Here is a 9,979-nt window from a genome sequence, read left to right as displayed (position 1 = left end):
ATGGCCCAGCCCGTCCCTCGGCTATCTATCTCTGCAGTGCTGGCCCTGGACTGGCAGCGCTGGGCACTGCCTTAGCTACTGGTCTCTTGCTGGGGAACCAGTGGCCTCCGTGGGGGGCGGGGGGTCTAGGCAGCAATGGTGCTTGCTGCCACCTGAGGACAATCCCCTGTGGCAGTATCTGCTGAGCTGCTTCATGAGGGAGCTGAGGAGCCTGTGATTGCTGAACCTGGAGCAGCCGCAGGGGGATTCCATGATGATCTGTGAACAGGCCCAGCTTCTGACCAACCTGGCGCAGCTCATCAAGGCCAAGAAAGCTCTGGATCTGGGTACTTTCACGGGCTACTCGATCCTGGCCCTAGCCTTGGCACATCCACGAGGCATGACCTGCAGAGCCCCGGAAGCTGGGACAACCTCTTTGGAAGCAGGCAGAAGTGGAGCAGAAGATGGACCTTTGGCTACAGCCCGCCCTGCAGACAGACATTGGTTGAGCTCCTGGTGGAAGGCCAGGCCAGGGGAACTGTGTCTCCTACTACAGAGCAGAGGGAGCTCTGTCTGCAGCTCCTAAACCCAGAAGTAAGCTAGGAGTACTGGAACACAGCACCTTCTGAGCATACACTTCCAGTGCTCATTCGGTGGAGATTTCCCTCCCTCCAGGAACATAGGCAGCTTTTCCAGTAAAGTGGTCTCCCTGTCTCCCTGGTACCAAGGCTTATGGCCCTATCTGACCAGATAGTTTTAATAAATTATCCCAGCTGTAAAACAAAACAAAACAAAACAAAACAAAACCCCAAAATCTCTCTTAATCAGAATCGGCTATGCATAACACATTTCTTGGATACTTTTGTATATATCTTTTTTTTCTTTTTAAAAAATTAATCACTTTATTCATTTACATTTCAAATGATATCCCCCTTCCCAGGGGAGTGGTCTCCACCCCCATCCCATCCCTCCTTGACTTTATGAGGGTGCTCCTCCACCCACTCATCCACTGCCTACCAGTCTAACATCCCCCTACACTGAGATATCAAGCCTCCACAGGACCAAGGGCCTCCCCTCCCACTGTCAGACAAGGCAATCCTCTGCTACATCTGGAGCCATGGATCCCTCCATGTATACTCTTTGGTTGGTGGTTTAGTTCCTGGGATCTCTGTGTAGTTCAGTTAGTTGATATTGTTTTCCTATGGGGTTACAACCCCCCTCAGCTCCTTCAGTCCTTCTCCTAGCTCTTTCCCTTGGGGTTCTCGGGCTCAGTCCAATGGTTGGCTGTGAGCATCTGCATCTGTATTGGTTAGGTGCTGGTAGAACCTCTCAGGGAACAGTCATACCAGGCTCCTGTCAGGGAACACTTCTTGGTATCAGCAATAGTGTAGGAGTTTTGTGTCTGTAGATGAGATGGATTCCTAGGTGGGACAGTCTCTGGGTGGCCTTTCCTTATGTCTCGGTTCCATTTTTTGTCCCTGTCTTTTCTTTGGATAGGGACATGACTGGGTTAAAATGTTTGAGATGCATGGTGGGTGGCCTTATTCTTCAACTGGAAGTCGTGCCTATCTACTGGAGGTGGTCTCTACAGGTTGTTGTATCTTCTCTTTGTTGGGCATTTTGGCTAAAGTCATCACCATTGGGTCTTATGAGCCTCTCGCTTCCCTGGAGACTGGGACTTTCTGGTGGCTACTCCTAGGTCCCCATTCCCCACTGCTGTGTGTTTCTATTCAATTTCCTGAACCTCTGTACTTCTCTCCTGTATCTGGTTTATGACAAAACAAAGCAAAACAGAACAGAGTATACCATTCTAAGTAACATAAGGCTACAACAATGAGTCATCATAATTCCTTTAATTGGTCTGCTCTTTAAAGATGGAAGGGGCACTGAAGCCATGTCCAGATATTTGTTTTCACAAATGCTTTTTTGGTTCTTTTTAAAAATGTATTTATTCACTATGTACCCCAACCTCTTTTTCCCACAGTACCTCCCCATGATCCACTCCCTTCCAATCCCCTTCGAGGCCCTCAATCTTTCCCCCAACTCTTCCATAAGAGTTCTCAAGCTCCATAAAATGTTTGGCTGTGGTTCCCTACATCTGTCAGAGTCAACTGCTGGGTGGAGCCTCTCAGAGGACACCTTGTTAGACTCCTGTCTATAAGCATAACAACATCATTAATAGCATCAGGAATTGGTACTTGCCCATGGGATGGATCTCTAATTGGGCCAGATATTGCTTGACCAATTCCTCAGTCTCTGCTCCATCCCCTGTCCCTGCATTTCTTGTAGACAGGATACATTCGGAGGGGAAAGTTTGTGGGTGAATTGGTGCCCCTATGGTTCCTCTTGGGTTCCGGCCTGGCTACAGGAGGTGGCCTATTCAGATTCCATATCCCCAATGTTGTGAGTGTTTCCCTTGTTCCACATTTTCACCAGCATGTGCCAACTTGAGTTTCTGAACTTAGCCAATGTGATGGCTGTATGATGGAATTTCAGAGTTGTTTTGATTTTTATTTTCCTGATTACCAAGGACTTTGAACATTTTTTTAAGTGCTTTTCAGCCATTCAATATTCTATTGAGAACTGTTTAGCTCTGTACCCCACTTTTTTCTTTTTTTGTTTATTATTTACTTTATTTACATTTCAAATGTTATCCCCTTTCCTGATTTCCCCTCCAAAAATCCCCTAACTCCTCCCCTCCAGCCCCCCCATCCACACCAGCTTCCTGGCCCTGGCATTCCCCTACATTGGGGCATAGAGCCTTCACAGGACCAAGGTCCTTTCCTCCCACTGATGACCAACTAGGCCATCCTCTGCTACATATATGGCTGGAGCCATGAGTCCCACCATGTGTACTCATTAGTACCCCACTTTTTAATTGCATTATTTAGTTGTCCATGCCTAGTTTCTTTAGTTCTTTATACATTTTATATATTATCCCTCTGTCAGATGTAGGGTTGGCATAGGGTTCCCAATCTGTAGGCTGCTGTTTTGTCCTACTGTTAGTTTCCTTTGCCTTACAGAAGCTTTTCAGTTTCACAAGGTCTCATTTATCAATTGTTGATCTTAGTGCCTGAGCCATTGGTATTCTTCAAAATTTGTCTCCTGTATCAATGAATTCAAAGCCTTTCCCCACTTTCTGTTCTATTAGATTTAGTGTGTATGGTTTTGGAACTGAGGTTTTTGATACACTTAGTCTTGAGTTTTGTTCAGTGTGATGAATACGGATCTGTTTGCATCCATCTACATTCAGACATCCAGTTAGGCCAACACCATTTGTGGAAGATTCTCTCCCTTTTCCATTGTATAATTTTGCTTTCTTTGTTAAATGTCCATAGGTGTAAGGGTTTATTTCAGAGTCTTTTACTCTATTCCATTGATCCACTTGTCTGTTTCTATACCAATATCATGCGTGTTTTATTACTATTGTTCTGTAGTATAGCTTGAAATCAGGGATAGTGATGCCTCCATAAATTCTTTTATTGTTCAGGATTTTTTTTTATTTATTTTTATTTTTTTTTTTAGCTATCCTGGGGATTTTTGTTTTTCCATATGGGACTGAGAATTGTTCTTTCAAAATCTGTAACGAATTGTGTTAGAATTTTGATGGGAATTGCATTCAGTCTGTAAGTTGCTTTTGATAGGATGGCCATTTTCATTATATTAATCCTACTGACCCATGAGCACGGAAGATCTTTGCATCTTCTGATTCCTTCTTGATTTCTTTCTTTAGTGAATTGAAGTTTTTGTCATATCAGTCTTTCACTTGATTGGTTAGCGTTACATCAAGGTATTTTATATTATCTGTGGTTATTGTAAAGGGTATTGTTTCATTTCCCTCACTTCTTTCTTAGCCTGTTTGTATAAAGAAGGGATACTCATTTTCTAAATGTTAATTTTGTATACAGCTATTTTGCTGAAGTCATCTGTAGGAGTTCTCTGGGTATATGCCCAGGAGTGGTATAGCTGGGCTCTCAGATATTACTATGTCCAACTTTCTGAGGCGCCACCAGACTGATGTCCAGAGTGGTTAAACCTGTTTGCAATCCTACCAGCAATGGAGGAGTGTTCCTCTTTCTCCACATCCTCGCCAGCATCTGTTGTCACCCGAGTTTTTGATATTAGTCATTCTGGTGTGAGGTTGTTTGACTCTCAGGGTTGTTTTGATATGCATTTCCCTGATGACTAAGGAGGTTGAACATTTTTTAGGTGACTGTGGCTTCATAGAATGAGTTTGGCAGTGTTTTTTTCTGTTTCTATTTTGTGGAATAGTTTGAAGAATATTTGGTATTGGCTCTTCTTTGAAAGTCTGTAAGAAAACCATCTAGCTCTGAGCCCCCCTGTTTTGGTTGAGAGATTTTAATGACTGCTTCTATTCCTTTAGGGATTATAGGGCAGTTTAAATAGCTTAACTGATCTTGGTTTAACCTTGGTGAGTGGAATCTGTCTAGAAAATCATTAGTTTTGTTAAGATTTTCCAATATTGGTTTTGGAAATGAGAACTAAGAGTTCTTTGAATTTTTCATTGTTTGTTGTTATGTCTCCATTTTTATTTTTAATTTTGTTTATTTGGGTACTCTCGCTCTGTCTCTGTCTAGCTTGCTTATTTTCTCAAAGGATCAACTCTTGGTTTCATTGATTCTTTGTATTGTTTTGTTTTTAATTGATTGATTTCAGCACTGATTTTTATTATTTCCTGCCTTTTAGTCCTCCTAGGTGTGTTATGGCTTTCATGTATACTTTTAAATTTCTGGAATGAAAACTTTCTAATTTCTTTATTGAGGCACTTAGTGCTATGGATTTCCTCTTAGCACTGCTTTCATTGTGTCCCTTAAATTTGGCTATGTTTTGCCCTCATTTTCATTGAATTCTAGAAAATCTTTAATTTATTTCTTTATTTCATTGAGTAGAGAGCTGCTCTGTTTCCATGAGTGTGTAAGCTTTCTGGTGTTTCTGTTGTTGAAGTCCTGCTTTCATTCATAGTTGTCTAATAAGGTACAAGGCATTATTTCAATTTTCTCATATCTGTTGAGGTTTGCTTTGTGACTGACCATATGGTCAATTTTCAAGAAGGATCTATGACGTGCTGAGAAGAAGGTATATTTTGTATATGTCTGTTAGGTCCATTTGGTTCATAATGCTGGTTAGCTTCATTAATTTCCTGTGTAATTTTTTGTCTGGATGACCTGTCAATTGGTGAGAGTGGAGTGTTGAAGTCTCCCTCTATTAATGTATGGGGTTTGATGTGAGATTTAAGCTTTGGCAATGATTTTTTTTCAAATGTGGCTGCCTGTGTTTTGGGGTACAGATATTCAGAGCATGAGGTGCTCTTTCCTGTCTCTTTTGATTAATTTTGGCTGAAAGCCTATTTTATTACATATTAGAGTGGCTACTCCAGCTTGCTTCTTGGGTCTGTTTGCTTAGAAAACTTTTTACAGTCCTTTATTCTGAGTTAATATCTATCTTTATTGCTGAGATGTGTTTCTTGTATAAAGTAGAATGATGGATCCTGTTTTCCCATCCAATCTTTTAGCCCATGTCTTTTTATTGGGAAATCGATCCACTGATGGTGAGAGATATTAATGACCAGTGACTTGTTAGTTTATGTTATTTTGATGTTGTTGTTGTTGGTTGCATATGTGTGTGTGTGTGTGCGCGTGTGTGCACTTCTCTTGTTTTTCTGCTATGGAATTACTTGTAGTTATCCTTGTTGGGTTGGGGTTTTCCTTTAGTATTTTCTGAAGTGCTGTATTTGTAGCCAGATATTTTTTAAATTTGTATTTCTCATAAAATATATTGTTTTTTCATCTATAATGATTGAGAGTTTTGCTGGATATAATAGTCTAGGTTGGCATCTATGGTTTTTTAGAGACTACAAGACATCTGTCCAGGCACTTATAGCTTGGAGTCTCTGTTGAGAAGTTGAGTATAATTTCAATTAAAAGTAAACATTTCGATGGCCTAGTCGGCCATCACTGGAAAGAGAGGCCCATTGGACACGCAGACTTTGTGTGCCCCGGTACAGGGGAACGCCAGGGCCAAAGGGGGGGAGTGGGTGGGTAGGGGAGTGGGGGTGGGTGGGTAAGGGGGACTTTTGTTATAGCATTGGAAATGTAAATGAGCTAAATACCTAATAAAAAATGGAAAAAAAAAAAAAAAAAAGTAAACATTTCACCCTAACACAGGGTTAATGCCTTTACCTTTATAAAACACCATTGACTTTGGGCCACATCTGCCTCCTCTCTATAAAAAGCCAGCTCTTTGTCCCCTGGGACAAATACCCCTTTCCCTTCTACCTTGTCCTTTATCTCCTATCTGTCTCTTATTTTATGCTCTTTGTCCCTGTGAGAAAAACCTCCTTTGTGCAGAGAACTTGATCTGGGAGGGGGGGGGTTCCTGATCCCATTCTATTTTTTTCATATACAAATTGGAAATGAAGAAGTCAAAGTACCTTTATATGCAGATGATCTAATAATAAACATAGGTGGATCTAAATATTCCACTAGGGAACTCTTATATCTGATGGACATTTCCAGCAAAGTAGTTGCATACATTTTTTTTTAATTTTTGTTGGTGGGATTGCAAGCTTGTACAACCACTCTGGAAATCAGTCTGGCTGTTCCTCAGAAAATTGGACATAGTACTACTGGAGGATCCTGCAATACCTCTCCTGGGCATATATCCAGAAGATGTTCCAACAGGTAAGAAGGACACATGCTCCACTATGTTCATAGCAGCCTTATTTATAATAGTCAGAAGCTGGAAAGAACCCAAATGCCCCTCAACAGAGGGATGGATACAGAAAATGTGGTACATTTACACAATGGAGTACTACTCAGCTATTAAAAAGAATGAATTTATGAAATTCCTAGGCAAATGGATGGACCTGGAGGGCATCATCCTGAGTGAGGTAACCTAATCACAAAAGAACTCATACAATATGTACTCACTGATAAGTGGATATTAGCCCAGAAACTTAGAATACCCAAGATATAAGATACAATTTGCAAAACACATGAAACTCAAGAAGAACGAAGACCAAAGTGTGGACAAAGACAAAGGTTGGAGCTGAGACGAAAGGATGGACCATCTAGAGACTGCCATATCCGGGGATCCATCCCATAATCAGCCTCCATATGCTGACACCATTGCATACACCAGCATATGCTCACAGTCAGCTATTGGATGGACCACAGGGCCCCCAATGGAGGAGCTAGAGAAAGTACCCAAGGAGCTAAAGGGATCTGCAATCTTATAGGTGGAACAACAATATGAACTAACCAGTACCCCCCTGGAGCTCTTATTTCTAGCTGCATATGAATCAGAAAATGGCCTAGTTGGCCATCAGTGGAAAGAGAGGCCCATTAGTCTTGCAAACTTTATATGCCTCAGTACAGGGGAACGACAGGGCCAAGAAGTGGGAGTGGGAGGGTGGGGGAGTGGGTGGGGGAGCGTGTGGGGGACTTTTGAGATAGCATTGGAAATATAAATGAAATAAATACCCAATTAAAAAAAAAAGGTGTGCACCACCACACATATATTTTTAAAATAACTCTTAGAAAACAAAACAAAGAAACAAAAAACTCCCCCAAAACAAAAAAAATTTATTAGATATTTTCTTCATTTACATTTCAAATGCTATCCCCAAAGTCCCCTATTACCCCCCCCCCCCCGCTTCCCCTACCCACTCACTCGCACTTCTTGGCCCTGGCATTCCCCTATACTGGGTTATATAAAGTTTGCAATACCAAGGGGCCTCTCTTCCCAATGATGGCTGACTAGGCCATCTTCTGATACATATGCAGCTAGAGACACGAGCTCTGGGGGTACTGATTAGTTCATATTGTTGTTCCACCTATAGGGTTGCAGACCCCTTCAGCTTCTTGGGTAATTTCTCTAGCTCCTCCTTGAATCCAAATTTAATTCACAAAAATCAATATCCCTTTCACATATATAAATAACATATGGACTGAGAAAGAAGAGTGCCTTTCATAATAGCTTTGAATAATATAAAATATCTTGGAATAGCTCTAACAAAACAAGTGAAAGTCTTGTATGATGAAAAAACCTCAAGTCTTTGAAGAAAATACAAATGAAGATATCAGAAATGATTCAGGTTGATACTAGGACACAAACTGGCAGCAGGGTCCCACTGCCAAGGAAAACATCCACACAACTTCTACAGTGATGCGTGCATGGAGCCTTCGCCTTCTAGTCTCTTTCATGTGAGAAGATACTCTGCAGGTTACCAAATGAGGAACCTAGACAACAACACAGCCACAAATCCTTTGACCTACAAACTGTTCTGCCTGCAAGATGTGTTGGGGCAATGGTGGTACAGAACTTGTGGGAGGGATCAACCAATGTCTCATTTAACTTGAGGACCACAACAAAAATGGGAGCCTACATCTGACACTGCTTGAAACTGGAGACCTAGCATAGAATCAGATATGACTGGCCAAAAAAAAAAAAAAAAAAAAAAAAAAAGCAACGAAATGATTCCTAAAGACATTCTGCTATACTCATATATTGGTGTCTTGTCCAGTCACCATCAGAGAGGCTTCCTCTGGCAGAACAGAAGAGCAGGCACAACCAAACATTATAATGAGAGATAGTCTACATTGGAGGTCTCCATAGGGTATCTCCTTTTGGAGCTCAGGGAATCCCTGGAAGATAGCATGGAAAGATCACAGGAGTCAGAGTGGATGGAGGAGGGGACTAGGAGAACATAGCTTAGAGAATCAACCAAGCAGGGCTCATAGGGACTCAAGAGACTGAAACAGCAAGCATGGGGGGTGGGGTGGTCCACATAGGTTTGCAAAAGGTTCTCTGTGTATATGTGGTGACTGTTAGCTTGGTGTTTTTGTGGGACTCCCAACTTTGGGATGGAGTGTGTCCCTGACTCTTGCTTGCTCTTGGGACTCTTTTCCTACAATTAGGTTGCCTTATTCAACTTCAATATGATGGCTTTTGCCTTTTTGTTTTGTATCTCCATTTGTCCTGTTTGGCTGCCATCCCTTTGAGACCTGTTTTTTTTTTTTTTTTTTTTTTTTTTCCTGAAAGGAGATGGAGAGGGAGTAGATCTAGGGAGCAGGGAAGTTACAGGGAGCTGGAAGAGTGGAAGGAGGGGAAATTGTGGTCCAGATGTATTGTATGAAAGAAGAATTTATCTAAAAAAAATAATCAAATTCAGGAACTTGCACTACATTTGGTTTATTACTGAGTTACATCCCAAACCAATTCTTGAATTTGATTTTTGTCCATTTGCATCTTGTTATTCAAGATAACAGCATTATTTAATGGAAAAAATATCTCTCATTAAAGAGGCAAACCTGATGTCCTTTCAATCCTGAGGTGTTTCTAGATGGGAGAATAAGACCATCTCGAGTCCACTCTGAGCATGCCTTCTAATCTTTTAGATGGCTGTCCTCTCAACTTTGGGCACCTCTACTAGTTGACCCCTACAAGTCTGTTAAGGATATTGAGGTTGACAATTGTCAGGAGATTCTGGAATTCTCAGCACTTGCCTTTTGTATCTTCTTCTCTAGAACATCAGTCTGTGGTCTTTACCAATCTTAGACCTTCAGGCCTCATCTTCTCTGCATAGTGAGACACTGAGCTAGTTGGCTTCCCTTTCTCCAAGGTATAGCCTGGACATTTGCAAGGCCGGGCAATCTTAGGCTCCTGTCATTTGTGTCTGGTCTCCCAGGGATTGTGGTTCTTTGTCATCTGATGTTCAAAAATCAATGTTTGTCTACGTTTTAGAGCTATGATAGACAGCATGGTAAATGTAATCCTTTTTACTTCTCATGCATTTCTTTAAGTCTTATATTCTCTACATTTGAATAATACATCTGGAATTTATTTTTGATGAGAGAAATATAGTTTTATTTTCCCCCTTCATAGCCAGAAAGTTCCCCAACACCATTCTTTGAATTCTTCAATCTTTACCCAGTTTGATATGTCACCTTCATGACAAGCCAAAACTTGATAGGCATTT

At 41.4% G+C, this 9,979-nt stretch overlaps 1 pseudogene; it reads left to right on the top strand.

Annotated features, from left to right (window-relative positions):
* On the top strand, positions 1-488 carry Gm12441 (annotated as a pseudogene).
* The last annotated feature ends 9,491 nt before the right edge of the window (positions 489-9,979 follow it).

Source organism: Mus musculus, chromosome 3 (genome assembly GCF_000001635.26).
Source record: "Mus musculus strain C57BL/6J chromosome 3, GRCm38.p6 C57BL/6J".
Classification (NCBI taxonomy): Eukaryota; Metazoa; Chordata; class Mammalia; order Rodentia; family Muridae; genus Mus; species Mus musculus.
This window is presented reverse-complemented; position numbering and strand designations above follow the sequence as displayed.